The following is a 15,174-nucleotide window of genomic DNA, read 5'->3' as shown; positions in this document are numbered from 1 at the left end:
ACGCGAATGCGCGGTGGCGCCGTGTCCAAGAGCTCGCTGCTGCCACCCGGTGACCAAAATTCGGTACTGCCGCTCGAGTGGCACAGGTGCTGTGCGCGCTGGGAGGAGCCGTGCCCTGTGTGTCCGGTGCTGCAATAAAGGACGCCTGCCTGCTTGCTGAAATGCCCAAACGGCTTCAGAGGGTCTTTGTGTTTGCCCAATGACGGCACCGTGGGATCCAGCCGTGGGCCGGAGCCGGAGGAGCCCCAGGTGCGGGCAGCACGGCTGATGGCGACGGCCCCTCCCTCTGCCGGTGGAGGGCCCGGTGCTGCCGTGGCCCGGGTGGCTGTGGAGGGGCCGGTGCGAGTCGAGGGAGGAGCGGAGCCGTAGCCGGGTTGCGGCTGCAGCGAGGGAGAAGGTGAGCGCGGGGTGTGTGGGGGTGTGGATGGAGTGGCAGGTCCTGGGGAAAAGCCCCCGGGAGGTCGGGGTCCGGGTCGGGGGCAAGGAGCGGCGGGGGTGCGGCGCCGTCTCGGAGCCGCGAGTCGGGGGCTGCTCGGAGCGGGAGGCGCGCGGCAGGGCGCTGCCCGGAGCCGTGCGGAGGTGCCGCCCCGTGCCGGCGGCGCCGCCCCGTGCCGGCGGCGCGCGCTGCCTGGACCCGGAGGTGGGGCCGGGCGTGGGCGCCGCGCCGTGTCCGCTGGCGCCGTCCCCTGGCCGCGATGCGGTACTGCAGCTCGGCGTTCCGCGCAGGGACTGGGGACTGGCCACTCCGGCGCGCCGTCGGCACGTGGCGCATGCGCGGTGCGGCGCAGCAGCATGGCGGCGCCCTGGTGTCGGGTGCCGGGGCGGCGGGGGAGCAGAGAGGCCAGCCGTGAGGCACGGGCTCCCCTGCGACGGGTGCGGGGGTGCGTGGTGGCTGCCCGAGGGTGGTGGGACGGGAAGCTTCGAGCCGCCCGCTGTGACAGGCTGCCGGTGCGCTGGAGGCGAGGCGGGTGCGGGCAGCCCCGGGGCCAGAGGCGGGAGGTGACGCAGGGGAAGGGGGGAAGGAGGCGGGCACCCCCCCCAACTAGGCAGCGCTCCCCGGCCCCGCTCGCCCCGCGCAGCCGCCCCCAGCTCCAGCACGTCCCCTGAAGCCTGTCCCGGAGCCCCCGGCCTCCCCCAAGGCCCGTGGTGCGGGCGGCACACTGGGCCTCGAGCGTGCCTCGTCCTCCCTTAACGCGGTCGCCGCTGCTTCTTTCTCTGTGGCAGGGGCCGCGCTGAGGACGCGTTTGTCCGTTCCTGCCCTGGGGATGCCGTTGGCTGCGCCCGCTCCAGGCTTGTGAGGGCTGTGTGTGCCGGGCCTCGGTCTCCTGGCGTCGTGGGGGCGAAAAGGGAGAGGCGGAGCGCTGAGTGGCTGCGGACGGGAGCTGGCGGGGCTGAAGCTGGAGAGTCCCGAGAAGGCTGAAGAAGAAGAAAAAATGGAAGGCCACCTGGCTGGCAGCTGCCTGGCTCCGCAGGCAGGAGAGAGCCTGCCTCTGCGGGTGAGGAAGGCTCCCTCTTGGTAGCCTGCAGCAGGCCAGGCCGCCAGCGTGTCCCGCAGGGTCTGTATGTGTCACCAGCAGCAGCATGGTACGGTTGTGGAGCGCGTGAGCGAGCGAGGCTACGTGCCTAGGGAGCCTCGTGTCCTGAGAGCCGCGACACATGCGCGTTTTTTCTTAGGTGTAGGACAGCCAAGCGACCGGAGTTACGGAAGAGGAAGGGAGGAGCGCAGGAGAGAGAAGCGCCTGAAGCGGCAGAGTCTCCCGGCAGCGCCGAGAGTGAGATCTGCGGTGAGTGGCGGGCCTCCGGGGCCCTGTCGCCCCTCTTCTGCGTCCCGGGCCCTCCCCTGGATCCTCCTCTCTCCCACGCTGCTGTGATTGTTTTGTTTGTTTTTTTTTTTTCTTTTTCCTTTTCTTTCCCTTTCCCTGTACCTCCCGTCTTCTGTCTGTGTTTGTGTCCTGCTACCTCTCCCTCTTTTTCTCCCTCCAGAATTTCTTTAGCCGGCTCCCTGTCTCTGTTGCTCTGTTTCTCTGTCCTGCTGCCTGTCCGGTCGTTTCTTGCTATACGTCCCTGTTCAGCCAGCTCTCCCTTTTTGCCCTTCTCTCCTTCTCTGTCCTGCTTCATGGCCCTTTCTCTCCGTCCTGTAGCCCCTTGCTGGTTTGTTTTGGGGTTTCCCTGCACACCCCCCCCCCCGCCCCCCCTCTTCTTGGTCTCTTTGTCTAGATCTGACCCTTTCTTTGTTTCTCGGTCCCTTTTTTCCTGTTCACTGTCCTTTTTCTCTCTCTGCCTGTGTGTCCTGTGCTCCATTGCCATCTTTGTCTCTCCTTTCTTCTTCATCTCCTCCCCCTGCCCCTGTCTCTCTCTCCCTCTTTCGCGCTCACCGGCCCAACATTTTCGTGCTCCGTCTCTGCAAGGCTCCTCGTCCCTGTTTTTCTTGATTTCTCTACCTCTCTGGCGTTTTCTTTCGACCCTTCTTTCTCTCTGAGCTCCTCGGTCTTCTCCCGTGTCTTATTTTCGTCTTCCTAGTGCTCTGCCCTGCTCCCCGTCACTTATTTTCTCTCTCCGTTTCTCTGCCCTGCTCCCCCTCGCTCTCTTTCTTTCTCCGTTCCCCTCTGCTGCTCCACAGCAGTGTTTTTCCTTTCTCCGGCTCTCTGACCTGCTCCCCGCCCACCCAGGTTGGCCGTCCCAGGTTTTGTGCTGTTTTTTCCCTTCTCCGCCTCTCTCTCCTGCTGCCCAGCCGAGGCGTTTCCCCCTCCGTCTCTGTCCTGCTCCCCTGTCTCTTATTTTTGCCTGTCTTTCACTTTATCCTGCCTCCCTGTCCCCTTTTTCTCTCTCAGTATCACCTTGTCCCACTCCCTTTCTTTGACAATCTGTCCTGCTCCTTGTCCTTCTCTTTCCCTTCTCTGTCATTCCCCATCCTTCTTCTGGCCTTTCTTCCTTCTCTTTCTACCCTGCTGCCGCAGTGCTTCTTTCTCCATCGCTGTCCTGCTCCCTGGCCCTTGTTTCCTCTCGCCGTCACTCTGTCCTGGTTCCTGTCCCCCGGTTTTTCTGTCTCTGTGTCTCTGTCCTGCTGCCTGTCTGGTTGTTTCTTGCTATACGTCCCTGTCCAGCCGGCTCTCCCTTTTTGCCTTTCTCTCCTTCTCTGTCTTGCTTCCCGGCCCTTTCTTCTCTTCCTCTCTCTCTGTCCACTAGCCCCTTGCTGGTTTGTGTTGGGGTTCCAACCCTAACCACCCTCTTCTTCGTCTGACCCTTTCTTTGTTTCTTAATACCTTTTTCCCTGTTCACTGTTGTTTTTCTCTTTCTGTCAGTGTGTGGGGACGGGGGTGGGAAGCTCGGGGCGGGGAGTGGAGGCTGGAAAGAGGTAGGAGGTTGCAGAGGGGTGGGAAGCTGAACTATGTAGAGGCCAGCAAAATGGGAGGTAGGAGGCTGATGAGGGGTGGGAGGCTGGGGGCGAGAGTAGAGACCAGAAAAAGAAGGAGGCCGGAAAGGGGTGGGAGGCCGCAGCAGGGTGGGAGGCCGGGGGCGAGAGTAGAGGCCAGAAAGAAAAAAAGGAGGCCGGAAAGGGGTGGGAGGCTGCAGAGGGGTGGGAGGCCAGGGGCGAGAGTAGAGGCCAGAAAGAAAAAAAGGAGGCCGGAAAGGGGTGGGAGGCCGCAGAGGGGTGGGAGGCCAGGGGCGAGAGTAGAGGCCAGAAAAAAAGGAGGCTGGAAAGAGATGGGAGGCTGGGGGGTGCGAGTAGAGGCCAGAAAGGCCCTTTTCTTCCGGCTTCTTCCCTGTCTTTATCTCTCTTTCCTGCCTTGTTTATTCCTCTGATTCAAGTTCTCTCTCGATCTGTGAGTTCTGCTTCCCACTCATCATATTCTCTCTCTTTCTCTGTCCTATTCCTGCATACAGTGTGCAGTGAGGCTTCTTGTCTAGGAAGCCGCGTCTCGTATGAGCTCTAAGACAACCACATGCATTTTCTCTCAGGTGGAGGCGAGCCAAACGATTTGAGTTACAGAAGAAGAAGGGAAGAGAGGAGAGAGAAGCATCTGAAGTGTCCAAGTCTCCCGGCAGCACCGAGAGCGAGAGCTGCGGTGAGTCCTGGGCCCTCGGGGCCCTGTCACCCCTCTTCTGCATCCTGGGCCCTCCCCTGGCTCCCTCTCTTTCCCACACTGCTACGACTATTTTTTTTTCTGCTCTTGTGTACCGTCTTTCTCCATCTGTCTCTGACTTGTCCCCATCTTTTAGGTCCTCCCTCTTTCTGCCCTGCAGCCCGTGGCGTTTTTTTCCGTCTTCCCCTCTTTCTGTTCAGCTCCCGGTTACTACTTTTGCTTTCCTCCTGCTCTGTAGCCTGTCAGTACTTTTGCTGTCTCTGGTGCTCTTTTGTCTGGCTCCTTGTCCCTTGATTTGAGGCCTTCCTTCTCGGCTCCATAGCGCGTCACAGATCTACTGCTTTCTCCATGTCTATTCTATTCTATTTCCTCATCTCTCTTTGCCCAGGTCCCTGCCGCTATTCTTTTTTCCTCTTTCAATGCTACAGGGTTTTTTTTTGCATCTCCTTCCTGCTCCCCGTTCTTCATTTTCGGTCTCTGTCCTGCTCCCTCTTCTTCTTTCTGCTGCCACTCTTCCTCTCTTCCTGCTGCTTCTTTCTCCATCTCTGTGGGACTGCCTGTCCCCGTGCTTCTCTCGCTGTCCCTTTCCCCGCTTCGTGCTTTCTCGTTACACCGCCGCTGTCCAGCCATCTGTCACTTTTCTCCTCTCTTGTAGTGGCCTGCACCCTGCTCCTCATTTTTGGCGGCCTCTGCCGAGCAGCGCATCGCTCCGGGAGCGGACTGACCGACTGTTCCCTGCTGGAGCAACGGGCGCAGCTGCGGGAAGGACTGCCGAGGTGTCGGAGGGGCAGAGGGAGCATCGGGGGCCCCGAGCCCCGGAGCAGAGCGGCTCCCGAGACTGGCTGGGTGCGTGACTGAATAAAGACCTGCGGTCCCTTTTGCCCTCGCGGCTGCATTTGTGCTTGGTTTGCACGGGACGAGGGGCTGCGCCAGAGCCCAAGGGAGGAGGGGACGGGCTGTGGGGCAGGGGCGACGGCCCCCTGTTCCTGCCGGGCTCCAGTCGTGGGCCCGGGGCCGGGGGAGCCCCAGGTGTGGGCAGCACGGCTGATGGCGACGGCCCCTCCCTCTGCCGGTGGAGGGCCCGGTGCTGCCGTGACCGGGGTGGCCGTGGAGGGGCCGGTGCGAGCCGAGGGAGGAGCGGAGCCGTGGCCGGGCTGCGGCTGCAGCGAGGGAGAAGGTGAGCGCGGGGTGCGGGGGGAGGTGGATGGAGCAGCGCGTCCCGGGGAAAAGCCCCCGGGAGGGCGGGGTCCGTGTCGGGGACAGGGAGGGGCGGGGGTTCGGCGCCGTGTCGGAGCCGCGAGTCGGGGGCTGCCCGGAGCCGTGCGGAGGTGCCGCCCCGTGCCGGCGGCGCGCGCTGCCCCGACCCGGAGCGGTACTGCAGCCAGGCGTTCCGCGCAGGGACTGGGGGCTGGCCACTCCGGCGCGCCGTCGGCGCGTGGCGCATGCGCAGTGCGGCGCAGCAGCATGGCGGCGCCCTGGTGTCGGGTGCCGGGGCGGCGGGGGAGCAGAGAGGCCAGCCGTGAGGCGCGGGCTCCCCTCCGGCGGGTGCGGGGGTGCGTGGTGGTTTCCCGAGGGTGGTGGGACGGGAAGCTTCGAGCCGTCCGCTGTGACAGGCTGCCGGTGCGCTGGAGGCGAGGCGGGTGCGGGCAGCCCCGGGGCCAGAGGCGGGAGGTGACGGAAGGGAAGGGGGGAAGGAGGCGGGCACCCCCCCCAACTCGGCAGCGCTCCCCGGCCCCGCTCGCCCCGCGCAGCCGCCCCCAGCCCCAGCACGTCCCCTGAAGCCTGTCCCGGAGCCCCCGGCCTCCCCCAAGGCCCGTGGTGCGGGCGGCACACTGGGCCTCGAGCGTGCCTCGGCCTCCCTTAACGCGGTCGCCGCTGCTTCTTTCTCTGTGGCAGGGGCCGCGCTGAGGACGCGTTTGTCCGTTCCTGCCCTGGGGATGCCGTTGGCTGCGCCCGCTCCAGGCTTGTGAGGGCTGTGTGTGCCGGGCCTCGGTCTCCTGGCGTCGTGGGGGCGAAAAGGGAGAGGCGGAGCGCTGAGTGGCTGCGGACGGGAGCTGGCGGGGCTGAAGCTGGAGAGTCCCGAGAAGGCTGAAGAAGAAGAAAAAATGGAAGGCCACCTGGCTGGCAGCTGCCTGGCTCCGCAGGCAGGAGAGAGCCTGCCTCTGCGGGTGAGGAAGGCTCCCTCTTGGTAGCCTGCAGCAGGCCAGGCCGCCAGCGTGTCCCGCAGGGTCTGTATGTGTCACCAGCAGCAGCATGGTACGGTTGTGGAGCGCGTGAGCGAGCGAGGCTACGTGTCTAGGGAGCCTCGTCTCCTAAGAGCCGCGACACATGCGCGTTTTTTCTTAGGTGTAGGACAGCCAAGCGACCGGAGTTACGGAAGAGGAAGGGAGGAGCGCAGGAGAGAGAAGCGCCTGAAGCGGCAGAGTCTCCCGGCAGCGCCGAGAGCGAGAGCTGCGGTGAGTGGCGGGCCTCCGGGGCCCTGTCGCTCCTCTTCTGCGTCCCGGGCCCTCCCCTGGATCCTTCTCTCTCCCATGCTGCTGTGATTCCTCCTCCCCCCCCCCCCCCCCCAGCTTTTCTTTTCCTTCCCTGTACCTCCCCTTCTTTTGTCTGTATTTGTTTCCCTGTCCCGCTCTTTTCCTCTCTATTCCTCATTCCCTGTCCTTGTTGCTGTTTTTTCTTTCTCCATCTCTGTGCCCTGCTGCCTATCTCTGTCCAGTTCCCTTTCTGTCTACACCCTCCTGTCATTCTCCTTCTCTTGCTCTTCTTGCTCTTTTTCTCTGTGCTGCGGCCCATCACTGTTCTTTCCTCCTCCATCCCTTTGTTGCGCTGCCTGTCCTTGTCAGTTTTGCCCTGTGTTCTGGCTCCAGTCTTGCCTTGTTTTCTGCATCTCTGTCCTTTTCCCTGTACTTTTTTCTCTCTGCTCCTCAGTCCTTCTCCCTCGTCTTGTTTTTCTCTTTCTGCCGTCCCTCTCTTTTTGTCTGTGACCCTCTGTGCTCTTCTCCTTCTCCCTCTCAGTTTGCGGTTGTCTTATGTGTCCCCTTCTCTGTCTCTCTCTTCTGCTGTCCTGCTCCCCAGCCCCATTATTTATTGCTTCACCCCTCGGTCTTGCTCTCAGTCCCTGTTTTCTCTTGTGCTCCACCTCGCTGCCGTTCTCTCGGTTGCTCTCGGTTGCTGTCTGTCCCAGCGTCCTGCTCCCTGTCGCGCTCTCTTTCACAGTATCTTTCTTTCTGGCGTCCTGTCCCTCACCGGTTTTCTCTGTCACTCTGTCCTTCCTCCTGTCTTTTCCTTGTGCCTCTGGCCTCCTACTCGTCGCTACTTTTTTCTTCCTTTCTCTACCTCTCTGCCTCTGTCCTGTCGCTTTCTTCCTCTCTCTGTCGCCAGCATTTCTTTCTCCATCTGTGCCCCCCTCCCTGTCCCTTTTCTCTCATTCTCTCTGTCCTCCATCCTCCCCGTAACTCTTTGTCTGTATATCTCCATACTGCTGCCTGTCCCTTTGTTTCTTGCTATATGCCCCTGTCCAGCTTGCTGTCCCGTTATTCTCCTCTGTCCTGCTCCTTGGCCTTTTTTCTCATCCTGCAGCCCATCACTGTTTTCACTTTCTCCACCTCTTTGTCCTGATCTGTGTGTCTTCTGCCCTCGTCCATCTGGCTTGTTGCCTGTACGTTTGTCTCCCTCCGGCGTTCTTTATTCCCCTGATTCAGTTTCTCTCTTGATCCGTCAGTTCTGCTGCCCGCTCGTCATTCTCTCACTCTCTCTCTTTCCCTCTTGTCTTGTTCCTGCGCGTAGTGCGTGAGCAGGCGAGGCTACGTGTCTAGGGAGCCTTGTCTCGCAAGAGCTGCGAGACATGGACGTTTTCTCTTAGGTGGGGGACAGCCAAGCGACCGGAGTTACGGAAGAGGAAGGGAGGAGAGCAGGAGAGAGAAGCGTCTGAAGCGGCAGAGTCTCCCGGCAGCGCCGAGAGCGAGATCTGCGGTGAGTGCCGGGCCCTCGGAGCCCTGTCGCCCCTCTTCTGCATCCCGGGCTCTCCCCTGGATCCCTCTCTTTCCCACACTGCTGTGATTTTTGGCTTTTTTTTCCTCCCTGCCCCCTCCAACCCCCTCCCCGCTCCCGTGTACCTGCTTTCTCCATCTCTGACCAGCTCCCTGTCCCCATCTTTTAGGTCCTCCCTCTCTCTGCCCTGTAGCCCGTGGCTTTTTTTTCCTTCCCTATCTCTTTCTGTCTGGCTCCCGATCACGGTTTTTGCTTTCCCCCCTCTCTGCCCTATAGCCCGTCGGTACTTTTGCCGTCTCTGGGACTCTCTGTCCGGCTCCCTGTCCCTCTGGTTCAAGGTCTTCCTTCTCAGCTCCGTAGCACGTTGCGCGTCTGCCTCTTTCTCTATCTCTCTCTATTCTGCTCCCTGCCCCTCATTTTGAATTCCTCCCTCTCTGTCCTGTCGCTCCTTTTCCCTTTCTGCATCTCCGTCTTTTTTCTCTTTTTCTTTCTCTGTCTCTCTCTGTCCAACTCCCTGTCTCTAAGTTTCAGTTCCTCGCCCTCTCTGCGGAAGCTGTCGGGACTTTTTGCCTTCGCAGTCTCTCTGTTCTGGCTTCCTGTCCCTGTTTTTTCATTCCTCCCTCTCTGCCCTGTTACCCGTCACCATTTTTATTTTCTCCGTCTCTTCTGGCTCAAGGTCCTGATTTTTTTAAGTTCCTCCCTCTCTGCCCCATACCCTGTCACTTCTGCAGGTCTGTTTCTCCACCCTCTCCCTGTGCGGCTCCCAGCCCCTCTTTCGCACTTCCTCCCTCCGGAGCCTGCGGCCTGTTGCTTTCCCCCCCTCTTATTTCTCTCTCTCTGTCTCTCGCTGTCTCCCCGCCCCTGTTTTTTCGTTCCTCCTGTCTCTGCCCTAGAGCCCATCAGGAGTTCTTTCATTCTCTGGCGCTCTCTTTCCAGTTCCCAGGCCCTGGTTTTCAATGTTGTCCTCCTGTCTTCCCTGTGCCACGGCGCAATTTCATTTCTTTTGCCGTCTCTCCCGGTCCGGCTCCCCGCCAGGATTTTTTAATCCCCCCCTCTCTGTCTTGTAGCCCATTGCTGTTTTCTCTGTCTCTGTGTCCCTCTGTCCGGCTCCCTGTCTTTACTTATTATTTTTGTTGAATTCCTCCCTCTCTGCCCTGTACGCGGTGCTGTTTACACTTTCGTTCCCGGACGTCTCTCTGTAGATTGCTCCCAGTCCTGTTTTTTTTTAATTCCTCCCTCTCTGTCTGTCATGGTTTAACTTGGCAGCCGGCAACTAAGCACTAGAGAGCTGCTCGCTCACAGCCCCCACCCCCGGCCCGTTCCCTCCCCAGCGGGATGCGGAGGACAAATGGACCAAAGGTAAAACTTGTCGGTTGAGATAAAGACAGTTTAGTAAGGCAACAAAGGAAATACTGTTGATAATTCTAATAACGATGATAATAATTGCAACAACGCACATGCGAACCAAACTATACGCAGTACAGTTTCTCTCACCACCCGATGACCGGTGCACAGGCAGTCCCCGAACAGCGATTGCGGAACCCGGAAATCGCAAGTTTCGCTAAATTCCAAAATAGTTTGACCTCCCGGACGAGAGCGGGTTCCAACTCGCGGAAACGAGAAGAGCTGATTCCTGCCCCGCAGCCAGCCCCCATTTATAAGCTGCGCGTGACGTCTGTGGTACGGAATATTTCCACTGGCCAGCTTGGGCTAGCCCTGTAGCCTGTCGCAGGTGGTGGTGCTGTGTTTCCCCCCCGGCCATTTCTTTCTCGTTGCGCTCTGTCCGGCTTCCTGTCCCTACTTTTCAGTTCTTCCCTCGCTGCCCTGTGGCCTGTTGCTATCTTCCCTTTTTCTGTCTCTCTGTGTATGGCTCCCGCTCCCTTCCTTTTTGAAATTCCTCCCTCTCCGTCTGGGAGCCCATCGTGGTTTTTCCTTTCTGCGTCTCTCTCTGGCTGGCTTCTGCTCCCTGGTTTTCAATTTCTTCCTTCTGGGCCCTTTAGCCTGTGGCAATTTTACTTCTTTCTCGGTCTCTGGATCCCAATTTTTTAATTCCTCCTCGTCTCCCCTCCTGCATCCCTTTTTCCAGCTCCCTCCCCGGCTCCCTATCCCTGTGGTTTAATTCCTCCCTCTCTGCTCTCTAGCTTTTGCTGTACTTCCTGTGTGCCTTGCTCCGCATCTGGCGCCTCGCCCCTGTCTTCGCATTCCTCCCTATAGCCCATCACTGTCCTTGTCTTTTGTCATCGATCTGGTCCAGATCCCTGTTTTTGCCGCCTTCTCTCTCTGCCTTATTGCCCCTGGCTATTTCTTCTTCCTCCCTCTCTGACTGCCCGGCTCCGGATCCCTATTGTTTCATTCCTCCCTCTCTGTCCTGTGGCCCGTCGGTATTTTTTCTTTCTCTGGCTCTCTTTGTCTGGCTCCCTGTCCCTGTTGTTCAGCTTCTTCCTTCTTGGCACTGTAGCGTGTTGTGATTCTGTTTCTTTCTCCACCTCTCTGTCTTCCCAGCTTCTCGTCCCTCACTTTTAAGTCCTCCCTCTCCATCCTGTTGCCTATTGGATTCAGCCCCGCCCCCCCGCCTTTCAGTCTTTCTTGCTTCCCGTGCCTGTTTTTAAGTCCTCCCTCTCTGCCACATCACCCATTGCTTTTTTCTTTTCTCCATCTCTCTATGTCTGTCTCACTGCCCTTGTTTTTTAGTTCTTCCTCTCTGCCCTATGCCCTGCTGCTGTGTTTGCCTTTCTCGGTCCCTCCCTGTGCGGCTCCCTGTCCCCATTTATTAACTCTTACCTCTTCTTCCTGCACCCACCACTGTTCTCCGCGATCTCCCTCTCTCTCTGTCTGGCTCCCCGTCCTCAGTGTTTAATTCGTCCCTCTGCCCCCTGTAGCCCCACGCTATTGGTCTGTCTGTCTCCCTCTCTCTGTGTCCAGCTCCCTGGCGCTGTTTTTTGCTTCCCCCAGCCCATCTTGTAGCCCATCACTGGTTTTGTTTCGTTGGTTTTTTGGTCTTCCTCTGTGTCTCGCTGTCCAGCTCCTGGTCGCGGTTCTTCAATCCCTCCGTCTTCCCTGGAGCGTGCTTTTGCTTTTTTTCCATTCTCCATTGTGCTCTGTCCGGTCCCCTGTTGCTCTTTATCCATTCCTCCCTCTCTGCCCCGTGGCCCGTCACTTTTTCTCCTTTATTTCTGCCTTTCCCTCTGTCCGACTCCCTGTGCCTGGTTTTTAAATTCCTTCCTCTCTGCCCTGTCACCCGTGCCATCTTTTGCCTTTCTCGGTCTCTCTCCTGGCCAGCGCTCTGTCCATATTCATTGATTCTTCCCTCTCCACCTCGTAGCCTGTTGCTTTTGTCCTTTGTCCTTCTTACTTGTGTCTGTCTCCCCGATGACCCTGTTTTAGAATCCCCCCCCCCTTTCTTTCTGTACGCATTACTCTCTGGCTTTTTGCTCTCTGGCTCTCTTTTGTTCAGCTCCCGCTCCCCTACTTCTTAAGTCTTCCCTCTTTTCCCTGTAGCGTGTAGCTATGTGGTTTGTTTCGTGTTGTCCTGCCCACCCTCGCCCCTTCCCTCCGTCGTTTGCGTTCCGGCTCCCTGTCCATGTTGTCTCATTCCTCCCTCTCTGCCCTGTTTTTGTAGCTTTTTTTTTTTGTCTTTTCCCCATCTGTCTCAGTCCGGGTCCCTGCCCCTATTCATTTTTCCTCCCTTCTTGTCGTGCTGCCCGTTGCAGGTTTTTTTCTGCGCCTCTGTCCTGCTCCCCCATCCTTTTTCGGTCTCTGTCCTGCTCCCTCTCCTTCTTTCTGCTGCCACTCTTCCTCTCTTCCTGCTGCTTCTTTCTCCCGTCTCTGTGGGACTGCCTGTCCCCCGTCCTTCTCTCGCTGTCCCTTTCCCTGCTTCGTGCTTTCTCGTTACACCGCCGCTGTCACTTTTCTCCTCTCTTGTAGTGGCCTGCACCCCTGCTCCTCATTTTGGCGGCCTCTGCCGAGCAGCGCATCGCTCCTGGAGCCGACTGACCGACTGTTCCCTGCTGGAGCAACGGGCGCAGCTGCGGGAAGGACTGCCGAGGTGTCGGAGGGGCAGAGGGAGCATCGGGGGCCCCGAGCCCCCGGAGCAGAGCGGCTCCCTGGGACTGGCTGGGTGCGTGACTGAATAAAGACCTGCGGTCCCTTTTGCCCTCGCGGCTGCGTTTGTGCGTGGTTTGCACGGGACGAGGGGCTGCGCCAGAGCCCAGGGGAGGAAGGGGACGGGCTGTGGGGCAGGGGCGACGGCCCCCTGTTCCTGCCGGGCTCCAGCCGTGGGCCGGGGCCGCCCCAGGTGCGGGCAGCACCGGCTGATGGCGACGGCCCCTCCCTCTGCCGGTGGAGGGCCCGGTGCTGCCGTGACCGGGGTGGCCGTGGAGGGGCCGGTGCGAGCCGAGGGAGGAGCGGAGCCGTGACCGGGCTGCGGCTGCAGGGAGGGAGAAGGTGAGCGCGGGGCGGTCGATGGAGCGGCGGGTCCCGGGGAAAGCCCCGAGGCGGGCGACGGTACCTGCCGAGGCGGGGTCCGTGTGGGAGGCAAGGAGCGGCGGGGGGTCCAGCGCCGTTTCGGGCACGGTGTCCCCGCAAGCCGAGGCCCGCAGCTCCCGCGGCGTGCTGGGAGCTGTAGTGCTGGGGCGCGGGGCGCGCTGTCGGTCACGCTACTCCCCGGGGCATGCCGGGAGGTGTAGTCTTCCGGCTGCCGGGCGGCCGAGCCCTGCTAGCCAGGGCATGCCGGGAGGTGTCGTTTTCAGGGACTCGGCTGCCGGGCAGCCGCATTGCTCTCGGGCTATGTGCGACGAGGCGTTGTGCTTGGTCCCGCCACAGCCCCCGCTGCGCGGGACGAAGGGTAGTTCTGTGGTCAGTTCCGTGTGTTTTTCTGCAGCCTTCCCGCTGCGTCCGGTCCCCAGAAAGCGGTGCGGCCGCGCCTCGACCGGGCGTGCCGCAGGGCTCGCTGCTGCCACCCGGTGAGCAAAGTTCGTTACTGCGGCTCGGGTGGCGCCAATGCGCGGTGGCGCCGAGTCCAAGAGCTCGCTGCTGCCACCCGGTGACCAAAGTTCGGTACTGCGGCTCGGGAGACGCGAATGCGCGGTGGCGCCGTGTCCAAGAGCTCGCTGCTGCCACCCGGTGACCAAAATTCGGTACTGCCGCTCGAGTGGCACAGGTGCTGTGCGCGCTGGGAGGAGCCGTGCCCTGTGTGTCCGGTGCTGCAATAAAGGACGCCTGCCTGCTTGCTGAAATGCCCAAACGGCTTCAGAGGGTCTTTGTGTTTGCCCAATGACGGCACCGTGGGATCCAGCCGTGGGCCGGAGCCGGAGGAGCCCCAGGTGCGGGCAGCACGGCTGATGGCGACGGCCCCTCCCTCTGCCGGTGGAGGGCCCGGTGCTGCCGTGGCCCGGGTGGCTGTGGAGGGGCCGGTGCGAGTCGAGGGAGGAGCGGAGCCGTAGCCGGGTTGCGGCTGCAGCGAGGGAGAAGGTGAGCGCGGGGTGTGTGGGGGTGTGGATGGAGTGGCAGGTCCTGGGGGAAAAGCCCCCGGGAGGTCGGGGTCCGGGTCGGGGGCAAGGAGCGGCGGGGGTGCGGCGCCGTCTCGGAGCCGCGAGTCGGGGGCTGCTCGGAGCGGGAGGCGCGCGGCAGGGCGCTGCCCGGAGCCGTGCGGAGTGCCGCCCCGTGCCGGCGGCGCCGCCCCGTGCCGGCGGCGCGCGCTGCCTGGACCCGGAGGTGGGGCCGGGCGTGGGCGCCGCGCCGTGTCCGCTGGCGCCGTCCCCCTGGCCGCGATGCGGTACTGCAGCTCGGCGTTCCGCGCAGGGACTGGGGACTGGCCACTCCGGCGCGCCGTCGGCACGTGGCGCATGCGCGGTGCGGCGCAGCAGCATGGCGGCGCCCTGGTGTCGGGTGCCGGGGCGGCGGGGGAGCAGAGAGGCCAGCCGTGAGGCACGGGCTCCCCCTGCGACGGGTGCGGGGGTGCGTGGTGGCTGCCCGAGGGTGGTGGGACGGGAAGCTTCGAGCCGCCCGCTGTGACAGGCCTGCCGGTGCGCTGGAGGCGAGGCGGGTGCGGGCAGCCCCGGGGCCAGAGGCGGGAGGTGACGCAGGGAAGGGGGGAAGGAGGCGGGCACCCCCCCCAACTAGGCAGCGCTCCCCGGCCCCGCTCGCCCCTGCGCAGCCGCCCCCAGCTCCAGCACGTCCCCCTGAAGCCTGTCCCGGAGCCCCCCGGCCTCCCCCAAGGCCCGTGGTGCGGGCGGCACACTGGGCCTCGAGCGTGCCTCGTCCTCCCTTAACGCGGTCGCCGCTGCTTCTTTCTCTGTGGCAGGGGCCGCGCTGAGGACGCGTTTGTCCGTTCCTGCCCTGGGGGATGCCGTTGGCTGCGCCCGCTCCAGGCTTGTGAGGGCTGTGTGTGCCGGGCCTCGGTCTCCTGGCGTCGTGGGGGCGAAAAGGGAGAGGCGGAGCGCTGAGTGGCTGCGGACGGGAGCTGGCGGGGCTGAAGCTGGAGAGTCCCGAGAAGGCTGAAGAAGAAGAAAAAATGGAGAGGCCACCTGGCTGGCAGCTGCCTGGCTCCGCAGGCAGGAGAGAGCCTGCCTCTGCGGGTGAGGAAGGCTCCCTCTTGGTAGCCTGCAGCAGGCCAGGCCGCCAGCGTGTCCCGCAGGGTCTGTATGTGTCACCAGCAGCAGCATGGTACGGTTGTGGAGCGCGTGAGCGAGCGAGGCTACGTGCCTAGGGAGCCTCGTGTCCTGAGAGCCGCGACACATGCGCGTTTTTTCTTAGGTGTAGGACAGCCAATGCGACCGGAGTTACGGAAGAGGAAGGGAGGAGCGCAGGAGAGAGAAGCGCCTGAAGCGGCAGAGTCTCCCGGCAGCGCCGAGAGTGAGATCTGCGGTGAGTGGCGGGCCTCCGGGGCCTGTCGCCCCTCTTCTGCGTCCCGGGCCCTCCCCTGGATCCTCCTCTCTCCCACGCTGCTGTGATTGTTTTGTTTGTTTTTTTTTTTCTTTTTCCTTTTCTTTCCCTTTCCCTGTACCTCCCGTCTTCTGTCTGTGTTTGTGTCCTGCTACCTCTCCCTCTTTTTCTCCCTCCAGAATTTCTTTAGCCGGCTCCCTGTCTCTGTTGCTCTGTA

General features: G+C 61.7%; 2 long non-coding RNA genes across 2 annotated transcripts; both read left to right on the top strand.

The window, feature by feature from the left end:
* Positions 1-784: 784 nt before the first annotated feature.
* Positions 785-1,767, top strand: LOC142359351 (uncharacterized). The gene is made up of 3 exons (XR_012762282.1): positions 785-873; positions 1,225-1,584; positions 1,675-1,767. It is a non-coding gene; the product is annotated as an uncharacterized LOC142359351 (long non-coding RNA).
* A 3,777-nt stretch (positions 1,768-5,544) lies between these two features.
* Positions 5,545-8,051, top strand: LOC142359350 (uncharacterized). The gene is made up of 4 exons (XR_012762281.1): positions 5,545-5,604; positions 5,982-6,341; positions 6,432-6,541; positions 7,948-8,051. It is a non-coding gene; the product is annotated as an uncharacterized LOC142359350 (long non-coding RNA).
* Positions 8,052-15,174: the final 7,123 nt, after the last annotated feature.

This window comes from Opisthocomus hoazin, unplaced genomic scaffold (assembly GCF_030867145.1).
Source record: "Opisthocomus hoazin isolate bOpiHoa1 unplaced genomic scaffold, bOpiHoa1.hap1 HAP1_SCAFFOLD_199, whole genome shotgun sequence".
Taxonomy (NCBI): Eukaryota; Metazoa; Chordata; class Aves; order Opisthocomiformes; family Opisthocomidae; genus Opisthocomus; species Opisthocomus hoazin.
The sequence above is the reverse complement of the archived record's forward strand: the minus strand, read 5'-3'. Positions and strand labels throughout refer to the sequence as shown.